General features: G+C 42.6%; 1 protein-coding gene and 1 pseudogene across 1 annotated transcript in view; one reads left to right on the top strand and one right to left on the bottom strand.

Moving 5' to 3' along the window:
• CMKLR2 (chemerin chemokine-like receptor 2) overlaps positions 1-17,115 on the bottom strand; it is a 75,359-nt gene that overhangs the window by 27,956 nt on the left and 30,288 nt on the right. Inside the window, exons 2-4 of the mRNA XM_045854564.1 lie at positions 15,706-15,892; positions 12,269-12,360; positions 8,552-8,704 (exon numbers count right to left, since the gene is read on the bottom strand). The gene's annotated coding sequence lies outside the window, so the exon portion shown is untranslated. The remainder of the gene's footprint in view (positions 1-8,551; positions 8,705-12,268; positions 12,361-15,705; positions 15,893-17,115) is intronic.
• LOC123827958 overlaps positions 12,444-17,115 on the top strand; it is a 31,787-nt pseudogene continuing 27,115 nt past the window's right edge.

Here is a 17,115-nt window from a genome sequence, read left to right as displayed (position 1 = left end):
AAATCACCAGCGATTCTAAAGAGTGAGCTCTATTTTTAGACGTTACATTCCTAACGAACTCATCCCTGACTTCCACAAGCCTGTCCCACATTTTAACTCCGGATCCCTGCTCTACATGCTTCGCTCACAACCTTCCATTATTTATTTGGATGCGTATTTGGCGAATGTCCCTCTCCTGCCAGGCTGTAGTTCAGTGTACCTCTCTGTTCCAGGGCCTATCACAGTGTCTGGCAAAGAGTAGGTGTCAATAATATTCATTGACTGGTGGAAAGATGGCCGTATTATGCCGTGTATGATGCACTCCTATATATAATGAGAGACCCCAATGTTACTTATAATCATTTCTTACAGAAAATTACATGAAACCTTATTATTTCCTTTCCTATTATTTAAAGTTAGTTTTAAAAAAGTTTTGGAAGTAATATACAATGTGGTTTTCAAAGTCAAATAATAACTACAAAGCCTATTTTTTAAAATATAGCAGGTTCCTTTCTCCCTCTCTTCCCACCTCCACAGCAATCATTTCTACTTCTTTTAGCTACTTCTTCTGTTGTTTACCTATGTATGGTATTTAGTGGGTTTTGATAAAAGGCATTCATGCACATGGGCATCTCAACAATAACGAATATTTCATTTTTGTCTGAGAAGGCAAAGGTGAGTTTGAGAAGGGAATTTAAGTTCTTAATTATCATCAGCTCCATTCATTCTGTGTTCAGAACCTCTTTTTATTAAAGGTGTTAAAAGAATGTTGATTACCTAGGAAAGCTAGCCTCCTGAGAGGTGTGAAATTTGTTCCGGCACTTCATCAGACCAGGACTTTTGATTGACAGCAGGTTCCACTCCCATGGAAAGATGATGGAAAATTTTCTCCATGTTATTATTGAGAGCACCTAGTTCCCTGAAAACCATATGATTGTCTAATCATGTACTGCTTACAATTAAAACCAGTTCACCTAACTACATTCAAAAGGAGGCAAATACCAAGCACATCTAATTACATAATATTATTTAACACATTATGGTAATACCTGACAATTTCTGAGGACTTGTTAAGTGGCTAAGCAACTTTGCATGCATTTTCACATTTAATTCTCACAACAATCCCGTGAGGTAATATTATTATACTATTATATTTCCATGTGGCTAAGAGTGATTGGGCAATTAGCAAAAATAATGAAGCCCTCCCAGGATTTCTGGGATCGTCTGACTTCAGGTATTTCTTTCACAACCCTTGTACAGAACCTCTCTGTTAGTGTGTTTACCTGCCTTACTAAACTGTGAGAGCCTCAAGGGCAGTACTATGTTTTGCTCATCCTCATATCTCAAGTACAGAGCAGAGTGCAGGAAATATAGGTGCTCAATAAAATTATAAGAAGGAAGTGCTTTCTCAATATCTCAATATCAAGACTGTAGTAACTTTAATATTGTTTTTATTTTTAATGCTCACCCAAGGACATTATTTCATTGCTTTTAGAGAGAGAAGAAGAGGGAGGGAGAGAGAGAAACATCAGTGCAAGAGAGAAGCGTCCATAGGTTGACTCCTGTATCAAACCCATAACCTAAGTATGTGCCCTGATTGGGAATCAAACCTTCAACCTTTCAGTTACAGGATGATGCTCCAACCGACTGAGCTACACCAGGGCAGTATGCTTAATACAGTTTTAATGTTAATATGGTTGACCGTATAATGCATGTAAATAAAATACACAAATCAAACACATATTTATATAAAACAATTATATACTAGCATATCTCACTCTTTTGATTAAATTAGTAATCCATGTTTTATGTTGATGCATAAGAAATTGCCATTTTGTTAATTTCTATTTTTAATCAGATAACATCAGTTTTGTTTTGTTTTTTAAAGATTGTATTTACTTATTTTTAGAGAGAGGAGAAAGAGAGGGAGAAAGGGAGGGAGAGCAATGTCAATGTGTGACAGAAACATTGATCAGTCACCCTTCACACGACCCCAACTGGGCACCTAGCTAGCCTGCAACCTGGGCACATGCCCCTACCAGGAATCGGACCAGCAACCCTTTGGTTTGCAGGCTGATGCCCAATCCACTAAGCCACACCAGTTGGAGTGACATCAGTTGTTTTTTTTTTAAGATTTTATTTATTTGTTATTAGAGAGAGGGGAAGGGAAGCAGAAAGAGAGGGAGAGAAACGTCGATGTGTGAGAGATACATCAATTGATTGCCTCCCGCACACCCTCCTCTGGGGACCTGTCCTGCAACCCAGGCTTGTGCCCTGACTGAGAATCCAACCAAGGACCTTCTGGTTCTCAGGCCAGCACTCAATCCACTGAGCCACATCAGGGCAGGGTGACATCAGTTTTAGATGGTGCAAACTAGTCAAAAAAATTTTATGTCAATTCTTGGTTATATAATTAAGCAGAATGCTCCACTACTAGATTTTTCCTACTCAAATAGAGGTCTGTCATTATAAAGCACAAAAGAGAACAATTCAAAATGTCATATCTATAAGGACTTTCTTCTAGGTCCAATGATCTAACTTTATATACAGATTATTTTTTATGCCAGTAGGGGTAACTTGTTTCTATGAACATTCAACTCTGCACGTATTTATTACACTTGGCTTGGATTCTTTGTCTTTTCCAGACTGCCAGGTTGCATACGCCTCCTTTCAAAGTCCTTCTCCATGAAGTCCTCCCTTTTCAACATCATTTCTGCCTTTTCCCAAGCACTGATGCACCCACCCCCTAGTGTTCCTCAAACACTTTTGTAATGATTCTACTACCTTTGTCTATCATGATCATTTTTTGTGGAATAGGAGGTTTATTATATTCAACTATGCAAACAAAGCATTTGTAATTGATGAACGGAACTGAACTGACTCAGTTGTTATACTAGATTATTCACTGGTTGACCATGGACCATTCTTTAATAATTCTTTTGCATTTAAAAAACTGCACAATTAGAACTTGAGAGCGTAGCATTGGAACCATTTTAAGCACACACGAGATCCGCTTTGCTTCTGTTTGACTCCGAGGATAAGCTATGCCCTCTCCTTATTGAATTCTTTATGTGTTCAACAAGAATTTATGTGTCTAGAGCCCTGGCTGGCATAGCTCAGTGGATTGAGTGCAGGCTGCAAACCAAAGTGTCGCAGGTTCGATTCTTAGTCAGGACACATGCCTGGGTTGCAGGCCATGACCCCCAGCAACCGCACATTGATGTTTCTCTCTCTCTCTCTATCTCCCTCCCTTCCCTCCCTAAAAATAAATTAATAAAATCTTAAAAAAAAGAATTTATGTGTCGAAATGTGTAACGTGTGATGAAATTAATTACTGTCTTGGCTTCACTTTACTTGGAATTGTGTCATCTAGGGATTTTGTCATCAGTGATGCCAACAAGGTCTCCTGTTTTTGGTGTCCTGAGAATGCCTACCTACTGCACTGGTGGGCCCGAGTTCTCTTCCAACTCTACTTCAGTCTTTAGTTTAAAAACTACACTTCATGTCCACTTGGGAATTTCCCAGCCTAGTTGGGTTAGCCTGGCTTTAAGCACAGCCCTATCATCTGGGTTGGTTAAATTCTGAAATACTGCAGGTAGATCAGCAGCACTGGTACTACAGGTTTTCAGGACTCAAGTAAGAACCTTCACTGCAGGACCGTGTTACACATGGATTCCCTAGAGGAGAGGAAGCGACCGTGTTTTCAGAAGCATCATAGTGAAAAAGGTGAAGTGCTAGACAAATATATTTCTGTTGCAACTTGAAATGTCCCCAGTCAACAGTGGACACAAATGGGGGAGTATTTGAAGCTTTCAATTCAGGGTTCAATGGGGTGTCCCCACTAGTTGATGTGGTACACCCCTGTGTTTTCCCAATAAATATATCACACTTAAGAAAATTCACTAAAAAGTATTTCTGGAGCCTCCAGGAGGTGAATTACATGTTTATATACAAGTTTGCTCCCCTTGGCACCAACACTTTGTCCGGGGTACTGCCAGAGCACAGGGCTACTTGCCTTGTCAAAGTTAGGGAGAACTTTGGGACAGAGGGAGCACTGTGGGCTAGAGGATTCTCCTGTGTTAAGATTTTCTTTGTTATATGAGACCCAAAATAGGGCTGTTTGTGCTGTGATGTTTTAATGGAAACAATGATTTGAGCTTTCACTAGCAGGCTGTTCTCATATCCTCTCTCTTCTCAGAGGTCAACGTCTGTTCTGGGCTCCTCCCTCCTAGTAAGTTCTCCCAAGAGGCTCCTCAGGCCAAGAAAGAATTCTGGTGGGTGCACCCCATCCATTGTTCAGTCAAGTCCAGATCTTTCCATCTCACTTGACTCACGATGCAACATGGATACCCACTGCTCTCTCTTGCTTCTTCCATGGACTGTTCCCTTGCAAACTACTGTCCGCATCCATCCTTCCCTTTTCTGAACTCCATATTCTGTGGGTCCTGGACACTTTTAACACTTTTTAGTTTAATAGCTTAATTGTGTCTCCCAGACAGCACAATACTAAGCTTACTTAGGGCAAGAATCTCCCATTAAAATCCTTATGTCTTCTTCCACCCCAGTAGCTGAGGGTTCAGTCAATATTTGCTTGATTGAATGTTGCACATAAAGGTGGCTTCTCTTAGTTAATGAGAAACAACCTCCCTTCCCTCCAAAAATGGAAAAGAGCAGAATTCCAAACCAGGAACCACATTTTCCAACTTCCCTCTTCCTTTGCTTAAACATGGAGGTGAAAACTGAGATTTAGAAGATAGAACAAAACAAAATGTCAACCATTCAAAAGCTCTCATATGCTTTATTTGTTTAACTTCAGGAACTCCTTTATCACAAACCCAGTTTTGTGTGCATTTATCCTGCAGAAAACTGCTGTATGCAGCATTTCACACACTTAGGTTCACATGGGCCAGTTGGTTGTGTTTGCTGAGCAAGGGGCCAATGTGACCGAGGTTGGGTGGTTGGCTCTCCCACCACCTCCTCAGGTTCCATTTAACCCCTGGCCTCTACCCTCCAATTAATCATTGACTGATATGGCTGAAAGGAAGACTACAGAATTTCCAGCAAAATGTTCTGCCTGAGTCATGTGTAGTTTGTTCCTACTGACACCATTTTCTTTAACAATGAAGAGATTTTTTACCATCTTATTTGAGTATCAATGGAATAATAATTGAAAAATATGAAAATATAGTCAGAATAAAAGATGTGTTTCACTAAATATTTATTTGGTATCCACTGTATATGCTAAATACCCATTACATGTATCACACCAAGCAATGACTTAATAAGCAGTGATTAAAAAGGTGGGGAGTGAAAAGCTGGGAGAAATCTAACTTGTCAGATTTCTTTTATAGCAGCAATTTTCAACTGGCATGCCACAGCCCACCGGTGTGCCGCAGGAATGTTAAACCGTGCAATACCTGACTGTTTAGTCAGGGGCACCAGCCTCTTTTCCCTCAGACTGTCAAACAAAAACATGGCAACAGCCAACACTACAGTAGCTGCCTGCTGTGAATGAATCAAAATTATACCTATTTTTTTTGTCAGATCAGCAAAAAATATAACATATTTGTTATATGTTATAGAAGAATTTTATTTTTTTTGAGATTTTACTTTTTTTTAGAGAGAGAGAGAGTGAAAGACAGGGAGAAAGAGAGGGAGAGAAACATCCAGTCGGTTGTTTCTCATATGCACCCCAACCAGGGACTGAACCAGGAATCCAACCCGCGATGCTTTGCGGGGTGACACCCAACCAACTGAGCCACACCGGTCAGGGTGTGCTGCAGAATTTTTGTGATTCATTTATGGGTGCCCTGAGTTGAAAAAGATTGAAAATCTCAGTTTTCGAGGAAAAGAAACTGAGATCCTGAGAATTTGTTCTGCTTCGAGCCATGAAAACATTAGAGGCAGAGTTAGAATTAATTAGAGCTCCAAGGAAACAGAAATAATGAAAACAAGCCTAAAGATATTGCACAACCATAGATTTGAAGCATATTTGGAAATTGTCCAATTTAAAAGAATTCTATGTTAGTAATCTTCATTTAACTAGTCACTTTCTTTCCTATCTTTTAAATTTTTACACTATCCGTTTTTATTGGTGTCTTGGTTTTTACTAGGTTCTCTAGGAAGTTTTTGCTTTGTTTTGTTTTTTTGAGGCAGAACCCTTTACTAAAGTTAGCATCCCCAAATAAACCAGATGAATTAAAACTGGAGTCCACACCAGACTAAAAGGTTTAACTTTCTATGACCTGCAGAAAAATGATAGGAATTTTCAACATTATAACGTTTCTGAATTATAAAAGTAATGGACTATTAGAGAAGGTTGGTGGGGTGGGGGGAAGAAAGGATGTATCACCCATAGGTATCTAGCACATGCCACTGTGGCATAAAAAGTATTTTTAGCAGAAGGCATTTGGGGTCCCAGAGAGAGTCAATTGTCATAAAGATCATCCTGGGGAGCAACCTGGGAAGACTGGCTCTTATGCCACACCTAAACAGACATGGCACAAAAAGTTGCCTATCTATTTTCCCCTGATATTTTGTTAAAGATTTTATTTGTTTGTTTGTTTATTTTAGAGAGAGGAAGGAAGCAAGGGTGAAGGTGAGGGAGAGAAACATTAATGTGAGAGAGAAACATCAACTGGTTGCCTTTTGTTTGCACCCCTGACTGGGGTCTGAACCTGCAACCCAGGCATGTACCCTGACCGGGAATTGAACTGGTGACCTTTTGCTTTGTGGGATGAAGCCCAACCAACTGAGCCACGCTGGTCAGGGCTATTCTCCTCTTATTAAAAAGTCATTAGTTTTCCCATAAATGCCCTTTCTCCCCCTCCTCTTTTCTTCTTAATAAGTCATTTGTATTCCTTGAAGTGCCCTTTTCTACCTTCTTTTCTGCTGCTTGGATGGTTTATACGCCCCAAATTCTAACTCCCTTTGAGTCACATTTTTCTGTGAACTCCTCTATGTACTTTAATAAAAATGTGACTCAATCTGTGTGTTTTTCTCACTAATTTGTCTTTTGTCAATTTAATTCACAGGACCTCAGGGACTGCACTAAGAGGGTAGAGGAAAATTTTTCCTGCCTTTTCCTTCCCGACACACCATCAAGTCACCGTCAGCACATCAGCAGCCCAACACAACTGTTTCCAATTGTGCGTATTGTGCATATTTCCTACACTGTTTTCAACTGTATTTACTTTTTAGGTTATTATAATCATTATTAACATTAGAAACACCCATCTGCGATGCTACACAACCCTCTAAATTATGATTTCCTAATGACTGCAAACCACTTCATTGAGATGACAAATAATAAGTTCCTTAACTAGCCTCCTGCTGTTGGATACTTAGATTGTTTCTGATCCTTTCAATTTATTACTTCCACAAGCCACCTCCAAAGCCATGGCCTTTGGAAAGGGAACGTTACGTTAAATATCCATCTCAGGGAGATGACACCCAGTGGTCAAGCAACATAGGAAATGTCTTACGTTTGTTTATAAACTAAACAAGTAAAATCATACATAAAGGTCATGAAAAACAGAACAAAACAAAAGCCATCTTGTGTCTGGAAGATGGGCAGACATGATGAGAAGTATTCAGGAAGAGGAATTACTTGAACTAGGTAATTTGAAACCCAGAGAAAGGTCCCTTGGACTTTTGTTTCACAAAACAGACAAAAATATAATAGCGGATTAATTTAGCAACAGGTTTGTGAAAGCTTGGGTGAATGAGTTTGCTTTAAGTGCAAAGGGCCAATTTCAGAGAGTAATTGCTGATGAAAGTCCCGTTATCAAACCTTCATTTGGTTTTCATTAGCTTTCATTGGGAGGAAACGCTAAACTATTAGATGAAAAGCAATTGTTGCTCGCAGTTATCTGACTACCATTGGAACAATCGAGTTAGCTGAACCTTTCCTCCCAGCTTCTTCCCTGCCTTTAGCCATTTGTGCTTCATTAGGTGGGCCCAGGTACCAACTCTTCCAACAGGCAATTGATTAGGAGATTTCAAAGAGCAACCACAAAGAAATGTTTGTTTTGAAGAACCACAAGCTATTCATCTTTAAAAAAGAGAAGAGGTGGGAAAAGCAACCAAACTACATTACAACTCAATTTAGAACTTTTTTCTTACTTTGTAATCTAAGGAGGGCAAAATCAATTTTCATCTCTGAGTACCATTTTCTCCTATTAGATTTCTCTACAGTGGGCTTTGCACAAATGATACTTGATTATTTCTGAGTCACTGCTGCTTAAAATCCACATTTATGAGCCATCATTTTTCTAGGTAAAAGCGAGGAAATTACAGAAAGTTCTTTGTGCCCTTATGTTCTCTTCCAGTGTTTTCGATTTAGCCAGCAGCTGCAGCAAAGCCTGTGATGATCTTCCCTCGGCACTTTTGACAGGACCAAAAATATGAAGCTTCACATAGACTACTTTTCATAAACTACTAGGAGTCCTTTTTCTTTTTGGCCAGCTGGTGGTTAGACAAAATATAATTGGGAAATAAATTGTCTGCAGAAATCCTCCTCGGATCAGCTGCAAATGTATCAGTTCGAGAAAAACAAACAAGAAGCACTTACCAGTTAATTTTCTGTGAGGAGAGAAGCTATTGGGATGCCTGGGTGTGACCTCCCCGCTGCAGTATGAAATGGAGGGTGGTTTTCACAAAGCTACGCTGTGCACTCTTTTTCCCTGTTTCCTCATTTGGCTTTTATCTGGCTTTTGAAATGACACTGTAGAGGAAAATGATGTTGGGTTTCATTTGAATGTGGTTCTTCCCTTGCTACACCACTCTCCATAAAAATGCATCATGTATTCTAGGAGAAAGTAAGCAACGAGCATACTGCACACATTATTTCTTTTGCTCAGCATGTTTGTCTGTGTGTAGCTGAGATTTGTTTTTTTGAATGGAAATCATGGCTATTGGCTGCAGTGCCGCAGGCTGAAAAGCAGTGATGGGGGAGGCACCCATTCCTCCTTTGTTTGGGTGGGCTTTTGCTTATGAAACAGTCAAGTTAAATTTCATTCCAACCATGGAATGAAAAGAACCTTAGAAATGTCAAAGGAGAGCTCTTCAAATGCACTGGGTTTTAGTACATTTCTGAGAGCGAAGACTTGGAATCACATTATTAGAGGATGCATTTTAGTTTTATTTCTTTACTGAGGCAGGTTTTGAGAGGCAACTTTCCAGACTCTGAGGAAATTAAAGTTTGGATTTTTATCTCTTATCTCACCTGTGGGCCTGGCAGATAGGGACCCATCTGTGTATCTGAAGCAGGACTCATAATTCAGAAATTCACAGAGCGAGAGTTGTGGAGGCTGAAGGAAAGCAAGCCTTGATGTGTTTAGCTTCCCTCTGCAGGGCTAACTTGATTATTCTGGGAAGGTCTAACATCAGCTCGACTGTGTGATATTGGAAATCGAACGTTATTAGGTCCTGAAACCTTGTCAGGCCGTCTAATTGAACACTGTTGGAGGAGCACACGATTTTGGATCTGACCGCTGTGAAAGACTGCTGGGGAGCACTGTGTGCCTCCTCAAAATATGCCTCTTCGGCATAAGGATTATTTTGAGCTGATTATTTTTTTTTGAAAGCTGCAGACACAGAAGCAGCTCTGCAACAGAGTAGAAGTTGCCCTTTTGTAAGGGAAATCTACATCTATAAAAGGAATTTACATGAGAAAGGAGGCCCGCATCTAGTGAGGAGGGCTACTACTGGAGATCCTGCTTTCACCTGAGGGGCTCATCTGGCCATCAGGGCAACCTTTGTTTTCCAGACATTTCCTCTTCTTGAATTGCCTTCCAATCTTGAAATCCCAGGCCCCTATCCCCTTCCTTTGCCGAGGATCCTCTATAATCCTCCGTCTTTTGGCCACCATTTAAGGCTCTTGAATGTACATAATTAAAATTGCTTCCCCCCCACCCCTCCTGTTAGTGTCTTTTTACATGGGGTCTTAGCCCAGGACAATGAAAGGCAGAAAGAAAATTCTTTTTCCTCCCCTCCAAGATCAAGTCTAAAAAATTTAAAGGGGCATCCTCTCTGTAGTGAGTAAGGGTAGGGTGGGAGCAAATTGGAATAACCTCAGGGGATGGGGTAGGTACGCTTTTTCAAACTACAAATACCTTTTGCCCTGTAAGGATGTACACTCTCCCATTTGCCCCCAGTCCCCTCAGTCCACATAAGTAACCACTATTCATAGTCTTGGCCTATTTCTCTCAGTAGGGTCCCAGCAGAGACACGCTCATTGAAGGAGGGAGCGAGTCATGGAGCTCTCTGCTGGGGACTCCTGTCTAGTCACCAGCTCCCACAGCTTCGCATCCGCAATGTTACTATTTATTAATAGTTTTATGTTATTTTCTGTAACCACACAAAAGCACAATTTTATCCACAAAAGACACTTCAAGAACAATTTTGAGTCTTAATTGACATGTTTGGGTTTTGTTTTGTTTTTTCGAAAGTACATAAGGCTGGGTGGGGACAGTGAGACAAGGCCTTAGGATAGAAGAAGTGGCAGGAAAGCAACGAGGGGACTGCTTGTTACAGGGTGCAGCCAAGAGGGGGGACCCCAAATGGGCATTTGAAATGGGGTCCAGAACTCAAGGTGTCCAGGAGCTTTTAGGATGCCCTTACCACAACCACCCCCCCAGGTGTGGGTTGGGGGAAGGGACAAATGGAGCAGGGCCATTGAGAGCTGTTTTGCATAGCAACAGCCTTGCAGCTAACCTCTGGTGTGGTCATTTAACATACCTATAGCCTTTGGCTGGTCACTTAGATATGTTAAATAGCTGTGGCCCTGCTCTGAGCCAGGGGAATGGAAGTAACTGGGGGGCAGATCCCCCGAGTCAGTGCAGCGCCTGCGTGGGAGCTTGGAGAAGACTGACTCCAAGACATGGGGCCACACCTGCCCAGGCTCACGATGGCAGCCAGAAAAGCTGGAAAGGATAGGAGATTGAGGGCAAGTGTGGCCGAGTGTGGGAGGAGTCGGCAATGGGGCTGCAGAGGAAGATTGGCGTGGGGATTTAAACCCAGACACGGCAGCCATTGAAGGGAGAACCACACGGTGTTAGCAGACTGGAGACTCCCGCAGCCTTGGGAGAGAGAATCACCACTTGGATTTAGCAGAAAATTGCCACTCGGCTTTGGCAGGGTGGTGACCCCCCTCCCTGCAGCTTTGTGGAGAGATCCACGCGGTTTTGCCAGAGTGCAGACCCCTGCAGACCCCTCTAGGTAGAAGAGGGCCACGTGGCTTTGGGGAGCTCCTTTCGGCCGCACGGCCTGGGAAGCAGGAGAGACTTTGCCTGGAAGAAGGGTGAAAGAACTCTTACCAGTAAGCCATGAGAAGGTGCCGCATGGCTTTGGATTAATCGGAGAGCAACACAGCTGATGGTGCCGGGAGGCCCCCCAGCTGACACAAATTACTGGGAAGAATCGGGGGCTGCCTGAGCCATGGACTTCTATTTCCTTTCCTGAGATACGGTACCCCAGACTGGGCAAAGGGGGGAAGGAAGGACTGTGTGTGTTAGTGGGTGTTTTAAGGGACTTTGGGATTTTGATGAAGACATTAGGTCACTACTTTAAGTTTGTATAGCATTAAATAAACATTTCCTTTCCTTTTCATGAATCTCTGTCATTGAGAGACATCTTTCCTATAGGCGGTGGACATAACGAACCTGGGGCTTCCTTTCGGGTAACAATATATCGTTCCAGGTCCCCCCTTGTTGCCTTGTAACATGCTCACTGAGAAGTCAAGAAAAAGGGGCCTTGGAGACAGGTTCAGGGGGTTAGCCCAGGGTGAGCTGCCACTACCCATTGCTCCCCTGGTTGCAAGTCTCATGGAGACCCTTAGCGTTTAGGAGATGCGCACCTGAGAGGGGAGAAAGGCATGGGTGTGCTCCTGGGGACCAGACTGCCTTTTTTTACATGGTTTTCAGTTTATTTTTGGTAATAGAACAGGAAAAACATTGAGAGGCAAAGGATAGAAAAAGGCGAGAAATGACACCGAGCAAGAATTTACCATGTGCGAAGTATAGTTTAAGCACAGTACACACTGAAACCCAAGAAACTATACATTTTTATGTTTTACCTACCTCCTAAAATAATAGAGTTGAAACATAGGATTACTTAGCTCTGAAATTGCCCCCCTCCCAAATTAGGAAGAGTGCATAAAACCTCTTGGCTGTGCATTTCAGGACTCCCCTACGATATACACACACCGGTATATGTAGATCTTACAGCTGATCCCATTATTCAAAAGTAGTTGAAGCTGAAGTGCTCAGAAGTGCTAGAGGTAACTTACCTGCGCACTGGGGATGCAAGGGATGCAGTGTACTTCAGCCAAGCTGTTGGGTGGTGCCTTCGTTAAGCTGGTGAGTCAGGTCTTTGGAGATCCTTTAAGAGAGACTACTGTAAATTGAGAGCTGGGATTCAGCCCCTGGCACTGACCCTAAATGCTATGTATATAGCACATAGAGATGGTATGCAGAGAACAAGTTAACAATAAGGGTTTCTGTGTGATCCAGAGCTCTGGTGAGTTGGCTGTGCCCTGAAGGGTTTGGAAAAGGAGATAACTCTGAGATTTCAAAGGTGATGTTATTTTGTATGCCAAAAGACAACAAACAGCCTCACTTAAGATCAAGATTGACCTTTGTCAAGGAAGCTACAGGCCTAGGACAGGACTGCCCACCATGGCCCGCTTTTAGTTAAGAATTACATTCAGGCCCTCCTATGGGGGTGGTTATTTTTAGTCTCTGAGTTTGCAGGGCCCACTGTTCTAGCCTCCCCTGAGTTTCTCAGGTTTTGTATGTGGTAATAGGACCAAAGCCCCTTTCTCAGGCCCCCTTTCCCAGAGCTGGCTGGACCCCATGCAGCATGACTGACCCTGATTGTTTTATGAGCCTTTATCCTCAGAACTAGAAAACTACCAGAAGCGCCCTGAAGGCACAGAGACTCCAGGAACTTATGAAGCAGGGCATACCGGACCACAACTACCGGATCTTGCGCCCAAAGTTAACATCGAGACAAGCTGCAGCCTAGCGGAAGCATCCTGCTCTACCACCACCCCCTCACAGGATGAAAACTCGCAGCCGCTGCCCCTCAGGGCTGGTCAGGGCTGGTGCTGGCCCATTTCCCCACACCTAGCCCTTTCCTTCTCTCGGGACAGTAAAAATAAAGAACTTTGCTTTACAACTTCTCTTTGTGAATTCTTTCACAGTGCACATCACTGACTACCCTAACATGTGGCCCCCTTTTTTTCTTTTTTTGATTTTTTTTAACTGTCATCTGAAGATATTTTTTTCCACTTTTAGAAAAAAAGATTTCTAAAAAAGATTTCACCACTTTTAGAGAGAAAGATGAAGAGAGAGAGAGAGAAAGAAACATTGATGTGAGAGAGAAACATGTATTGGTTGCCTCCAATATGTTCCTCGAGCAGCCATCAAAGCCACAATCTAGGTATGTTCCCTGAGTGGGGATCAAACTGGCAACTTTTTGGTTTACAGGGTGACACTCCAACCAACTGAGCCACGCAGGCCAGGGCATGTGGCCCCCTTTCATCCACACTTCTCTTTTTGGTCATGAATCAATCCAAAGGATGCATTAGTGACCAAGCTCTTGGTTGGATAATGTGTTCTCATTGGGCCAGGGAAATACATTCCTAGGAAGCCCCTTCCCGCCCCCCCTTCTTAGCTGTTGGTTCTTTCCAATGTTTCACCATTTCCCCAATCAGGCCCCAAATTTTAACAACAATTCTACCCATCTCTTTCTCACCTGTTCTGCAAGTTTCATCCTTTGTAGAAAGCCCTTTGCTTTTCTCAGCAAAGCTCACAATGCTTTCCCTTGAAACTCTTATCCCCCATGCCCTCCACTGCAATGGGTGTGCAAACTACACACTATGGGATGGCATCAAAGCCCTGGGACTGCTGTAGGCACAGAAATGACACTGGCTCTTCAAAGGACATCTTCTCAAGCCACCTCTATGGTATTAAACAAGCAGCACCCCTTCCCCTCCCCATTTGAACCCCACAGTCAGATGTGATGGGGGCTGGTACCCAGGAGAGTTAATTCTTATCATCTTTTTTTTGTCATCGTCCTCCGAGGGGTAGGGATGCCATGTCAGCCTTTCCTTAAAAGGTTATGAGGACCCGAGGGCACTTGCTTTGGCTTCCTGGGCAAGGCCCAGGCCCGTCAGCCTCATCAGAGCTTTCCCATTTCACCGGGACCGTGAGTTCTCCGCTGGAGCTGGAGCATTAGTAACCCATTCCAGCTCCACACCCCAGGCAAAGCCTTGCAGCCTTTCTGACTCTTTTCTTCTTTGGTTTGCTCTCCTCTCCCTCACCTTTGGAATCAGAGTCAGCTTTGTGCTCTCCTGCCTCTGACTTATCTGTCACGTGTGCTGTTACTACAACTGCAGAAAGTCAGCAATAAGGTTGGGGTGATTCAGGCTCCAGTCCTAGAGTCTTAATGTCACCAGTTGTCTTGCTGAAATGGTGGACCGTTAAGGATGGGGTGAGGCTGCAACCTTGGATAGAGGTCTAGCCTGTCTATTGTCCTTTTGCATGTAAAATACCTAGCTTTGGAAATGTTCAAGTAAAATCCCTTTCCAGACCCTTCAGGGCACACCTACCTCACCTGATCCTGAACTCACACAGACCCTCTAACAGTTATCTGGTTCCCTGAATAGCATCTCTATTCAATGTTAATGTTAATTATTTACTGTAAATGTAAATATTTATGCTGTAAATGTTACTTATTAACTATCCTATGCCAATGTAAAAAAAGTATGTATCTTCTTGTTTTAGTTTTTATCCAGTTCCAGGAATGCCCCCCATGCTTTCTCCGCCCCCTTAATCTTCCACCAGTGGATTTCATGGAATCCTCCTTAGGTCTTCTTCCTTTATTCTAATGAAATCAAATAAGCTGCAAAACTGCAATTATCTGGAGGATTTTCTCAATCTGTTCAGATTTTGCTCCCAGGTTTGGACGTTTCTTATGTTGACAAGATTTATTTTTGGTAATGATCATTTCTCTTTTAGTTGTTGCTGTTTGTACAACAAGAAAAAAATCAGCCCAGAACATAGCACTGGGAAACAGATAGTATACAGATGGACAAATTTTAAGTAAAAGAAACCGTCTTGTGAAAAATGGAAAGACTTAACTGCTTTTCCATTTTTTCCCTCTTCTCATACAGGGAGGTGATTGCCTCCTGCCTCTTCAGGGTAGGCAGGATTGAAGATTAGACTATTGGGGCCTTGACTGGATTGAACAGTGCGACTAGAACCATGAAAAGCTTTTCCTAGGCCCTGAAACGGGACTCACAGTTGCAGACTCAGTGTCTCTGGGAGGTCACATGGAGAAGCCGTGCCAACCTGGCCACACTGGGCAGCATTCATGCCTCTTAACCTAGTGAATTCTTAAAAGCCACTGAGGACAAAGCCTTTTCCACATTCTTGCATTTAATTCTGAATGGTCCCTGCAGGAACTGAGCCTTAAGGATGCTGAGTAAATCTGTTAGAGGATTTAGCTCTACTTCTTTTTAATTAAGATACACAAAGCTCTAATTACCTGCGGAAATGTGGGGAACAGCTTCTATTGTTATCTCTAATTTGAATAAACCTTCCCTTTTAATATGCCAAATGCCAAATCAAATGAGGTCCACACAGGATTTAGACTGGTTTTCTTAACTAAACCTCAGATTCTCAGGGCCGGAAGCTTTTAGAACGCAAAGCAAACACTCACCTCTGGCAAGGTGCTTGTGGGGGCCGCCGCAGGGTGGGATGTGGGCAGAAGCTTCGAGTTCTGTCTTCTGAATCTTTGTGGCTAATAATTTCTCTGAAAGATCTGGTTGCAGCTACTCTGAGTCTTGGAGAAAGTATTTCCTCTTTTTGGTAACCAAGGGAGGTCAATAATCGTTTAACTGACTGCTCTAGGAAAAGAAATGTGGTTTGCCGGTGGTTAAATAAATCTGGTGTGTGTCACTTAGTCAACAGGCATCTGGGTGACACCATCGTTGGCCCTGGCTCAAGGGAAAGGATTGCTTTGGGATTCCAGGCCACTCCCAACTACTTACTCTAATTATGTTACTTTTCTTGTTAGAGTGCAGATTATGGTTATGATGTAAGTGTTTCTGGATTTTTCTAAAATGTCACAGTTTTGAGACGGAAAACGTTTCAGAGAATGAAGCACGACCTGCGTTTTTCATAAGAAGTGGTAGCCTGGGGCATATGCCGCAACTGCTGGTGTGTTCTGTTGGCGCAGCACAGTGTTTTCTGGAGTTTAAATTAATTTCTGTCATTTACAAATCAGGAGAGCTTACACAGCCACCTCCTTATCAGATCCTCCTGAGAGAAAACCTGCCAGATCTGGTAACAACGGGCCTGTGTCCCTGTCCCTCGAGGACACAGCTGGAGGAGGCTGAGTGCGCACTACCACCTGCCTACGTGACCTTCCAGTTCCACACCTTTCTCCCCTACCTCCTTGTATCCCTTTTACATTCTTTCCCTGTTGAGTTTCTCCAATTTAGGAACATTGAGAACACAGAAAGCTGTCATCGGACAACATTTTGATTGCATAAAGTATCTGAGATTTGTTTTTTTAAAAAATATGAATCTCAGTCCTGGTTGGTGTGACTCAGTGGATTGAATGCTGGCCTGTGGACCAAAAAGTTGCCGGTTTGATTTCCGGTCAGGACACATGCAATGTTTCTTTCCCTCTCTCTAAAAATAAAGAAAGAAAGAAAGAAAAATAAAAATAAATAAATAAAATCTTTAAGAAAATAAAAAATACGAATCTCCTAGTAAACCCTGAATGCGTTATACAATATGATTAAATTGACATAGCCTATGTAACCACCTGAGCTATGGAATCACGGTGTGCCAATGCAGGTGCAATGGGTCTCGACCTGCCCAGTGCAGGCAATGAGGGAGTGCACTCTCGGTAGGGGATTTAAAAACAGGAATAAAACCAAGTACAGCTCTTCTGCTTTTATGTGTCAGCAATTCTAAACAAGGTCAGTGAGGAAACACTCCTTCCCTCAAAAAAGTCTTTTGCTGGCTTAGTCAAGACCAGGTAGCAGTGTTGGTTAGAGCATTGTCCCTATACACCATGGTTGCAGGGTCAATCCCTGGTCAGGTCACATACAAGAATCAA

The sequence above is a fragment of the Phyllostomus hastatus genome, unplaced genomic scaffold (assembly GCF_019186645.2).
Source record: "Phyllostomus hastatus isolate PE091 unplaced genomic scaffold, TTU_PhHast_1.1 phas_contig_137, whole genome shotgun sequence".
Lineage (NCBI taxonomy): Eukaryota > Metazoa > Chordata > Mammalia > Chiroptera > Phyllostomidae > Phyllostomus > Phyllostomus hastatus.
The sequence above is the reverse complement of the archived record's forward strand: the minus strand, read 5'-3'. Positions and strand labels throughout refer to the sequence as shown.